Source organism: Petaurus breviceps, unplaced genomic scaffold (assembly GCF_028583685.1).
Source record: "Petaurus breviceps papuanus isolate PSGF00001 unplaced genomic scaffold, PetGlider_PUasm1.0 89324, whole genome shotgun sequence".
NCBI classification, from domain to species: Eukaryota; Metazoa; Chordata; class Mammalia; order Diprotodontia; family Petauridae; genus Petaurus; species Petaurus breviceps.
The window spans coordinates 1-3,469 of record NW_027187039.1 but is presented as its reverse complement, the minus strand read 5'-3'; the positions used below and the strand labels follow the sequence as shown (position 1 = coordinate 3,469).

General features: G+C 39.8%; 1 pseudogene; it reads right to left on the bottom strand.

Moving 5' to 3' along the window:
• Positions 1-308: 308 nt before the first annotated feature.
• On the bottom strand, positions 309-2,624 carry LOC138176449 (E3 ubiquitin-protein ligase UHRF1 pseudogene; annotated as a pseudogene).
• Positions 2,625-3,469: the final 845 nt, after the last annotated feature.

Genomic DNA, 3,469 nt, shown 5'->3' with positions numbered 1-3,469 from the left:
GTTTTAGCGACCAAGCAACATTCTACATAAGACAGGGAACTTTTGAGAACTCACTGTCAGGTTCATTAGTAGCCTTTGCCAAAAATAGAAAAATTAATTCTGATAAAATGCAGGTTTCAGAAAAAAAAACTGAATGCAGTATCAAACATTTTTTAAAAGCCACAATATATACAAAATAAATCCCTCAAAGTTTATAGACTTTTAAAAAAAAGGATGGGGAAAATTTTTTTTTTCAGGGAAAAAGTGAAATGGAAACCCACTGCCAAGTTTTACCATCAAAGTAAGAAAGAAATGCTTGACAGACAGAATCACTGCCCATTGCTATAGCCTGGGAAAAGCTGACTGAGAATGGTTTGCAGTGGCTGATTCACTTTCATAGTCTAAGATTTACCCAGATTTTACCAACAAACTGGGCAGCTGTATGCCTTGGCTCAGAAGAACTGGTTCAAACAAACCTTGTAAACATTGTTCTGACACACAGTGGTAATTGTCCAAAACACCACCTCTTGTCAGTAAATATATAGGAATGTTTCTTCCACTTTATTCAAGAATTTTGACCCTTCCTTCAGTGCACCTAATACTTCATTCCACAGTTTTTCATTGGACTCATCGTTCTTGATGATGGAGTAGAGGAGGCCCGAAAGCCCTTCCTACCCCCTGATGTCTTCCTTTTCCTCTTCTCCTTATAGATATCAATTCCTCATCATCACTCTTATTATATTCTTTTTCCTTCTCTTTGTTAGCAACTGTTTTCAAATATCCATCAGGATACTGTATTGTTAAGCCAAGTTTCTTCATCCTATCTTTCCCTTCCTTTGTCCATGGGCCAGGTTCATCATCATCCCTCCTGAGGAGGTAATGGCATACAACAAAACCAGATTTCCCTTTTTCAGGTCAATACTTCACTACCTTATATAGTCCATCATAATCTTCCCTTCAGCTGGGGCATATTTGCTGTCTTTCCCTCCTTTAACATTTCTCACCACCCTGACTAGCTTCTCATTTCATTAGTCCTTGGTTTTAGCTCCACCTTGGTCATTGATAGGAGCTTTGCAGTTCAAAGCCAGAGCTCTGTTCATATTGGTGAGTTGTTGTTTTGTTCTGTTTTTCCTAATCACAAAACTGCTCTCTGATCCATTTGTTGCCAGAAATATCTCTGCCCCCACTCCCCATATAACTGAAAGAGTTGCCATGGTCCGTGTCATCTTCATAGTCCCATACCAGAACCAGAGAGTAGGTGCTGTCATTACTTCTGCCATGTATACTTACCACATGGGGCATGTGGACATAGGACTCAATCATCTGCACTCTCAACTTCTATATGGAATCAACAGGAATTCCAAGGATTGGTCCATAATGATTAGAAGGCACAATAGTGTAGTGTCTTGTGCAACCCACACATCCCATACCCTTGTCCCAGTCCCTTTGAGACAACGATGTAGCAGATGCCATCTTTGTCTTCTTTTTGCTCTCTTTTAAATTCTCCCCTGCCAAGATCACTTCACTGGTATCATTCCAACATTCAGGACTATTCCAGGCCTCATCATATGGAATCCAGCTCAGCAGGGGGCTGCTGAGGCAGTAGATGTGAAAGTCCATGTTGCCCTCATTACACATCAGCTTCTTGTCAGGGTCTTGCTTTTTTCTTCACGCATAGCAGGCACACATTTTGCAGGTCTTATTGACATTGTCTTTATAGTGTTTGCAAATGGGACTGCTCTGCCTTTTCAAAGGGTTTTTGAAACTAACTGGATTCACACTATGAGGATCCTCAAATTTTTAAAATTAATCGACAAAAGTTATTCTATATTCATTTAGAGAATCCCCAGCATTGCCAAGCCCTGAGTTTGTATCGATCTCTTTACTAGTCCTAGTTTCCTGATTTTGAAGAATCTCAACATCAATACCAGAAGTCCCTCTTCTTGGGCTCATCAGGATTATAGTTCAGCATCACAATTTGTGCAACTTCCAGCTGATGCCATTTCAGTACTGTCTGGGCCCAAACTCTCACATCTTTTGATGACACATTTTCTGGATAGTCTTCTATATTTCACAGGATAGAGAACACCCTCTTCAGCCACTTTGCCCTCTCCACTGTCATTGGATTCACTTTCTGATACTCTGTCTTTCCTTGTAACATATACTAATATGGTTTTATCCACGCTCCTATGTTCATATCCCAGGCATCCATATATTCATTGATCTTACAGGGGTCAAATCCCTAGATCAATCCAGTCCATTTGAGCAGCCAGGCCATGTTGCCCATCAATTTCCAGGCCTCCTTCTCCATGGTTGGAACTCTTATCCAACTCACTCTGGTCTTAGCGACAGCCCAAATCTATATAGGAGAGTGTAGAATCCTTTTCTTTAGTAGGACCAGAAAGTACAGCTAGGCCTTGTTGCACTAACAGCTGAATAATGTAGTTCAGACCAATGCTGTAGTAAGAAAAGGGAGTGCCCATCTTCCATCTGTTTGCCCCAATAATAAAAACCTTTGTCTCCCAGGTTCTGCCCTGAATACTTCCTAGATCTTCAACCTCAGCTCTTCCACCTTGGTGATCTTAGAGAGAGAGAGTATACCTGGTGGATCTCCTTGCCCCCCTGGTATGGACCTGGATACACATGTTGGTAGCTTTGTGGAAAGGAAGGAAATAAAGGAGAAATGGAAGGAAAGAAGAAAAGGCAAGGTAAAAAGGGAGAAGAGAAAGGAAAAGGAAGAAAGGAAGAAAGATGGAGGAAAAGGACAAGAAAGAAAAGAAAGAAGGAAAAGAAATGACAAGGCAAAAGGAAAAAAGGAAAAAAGTAAAGGGAGGATGGAACTAAAAAGAAGGAAAGAAAAGAAAAGAGGGAGAAAGAAAAATAAGAGGGAAAGAGGAAGTAATCGAAACAGAAAAAGTGGTAAGGAAGGAAAGTAAAGTTGGAGGAAGAAAAGATGGGAGGAAAGAAAGGTAGGATAAAGAGCTAAGGGAAGATAGGAAAAAGAAAAGAGGGAGGAAGGAAGGAAACGGAAATTGTAATTACATTGAAAATGCAAAAAGAAATGTAAAGGAAGAACTGGGCCTTTTTTAGGTGATCTACATGTAGATCTACATCTGTGGTCACAAAGAGGTTATGAAATCCCACTGTCTCCATTACTTGTTGATTTAAATAAAGCACCTAAGTAAAACAAAATGCATACTCTAAGGATCTCTTGAAACATGATGCCCTCCATATTTTCATCAAAATGATGTATGACTTTGTGATAGGGGCACCTTGAAGATTGTTCAGTGAGTTGCTAAGCATTGACATGCTAAGTAAGCTGTAGAGCAGAAGGACCTATGAAGACCCATTGGAGTTTCTATGCATCTTATCTATGCATAATCTAAACCAAATAATGAGCTAATCTCAATGGCATGCAAATGTATTTGTATGTGAAAAGATAATTTTTCAAACCAGTAGCAAGACAAAAAAATCACTTTAATTACTCTAC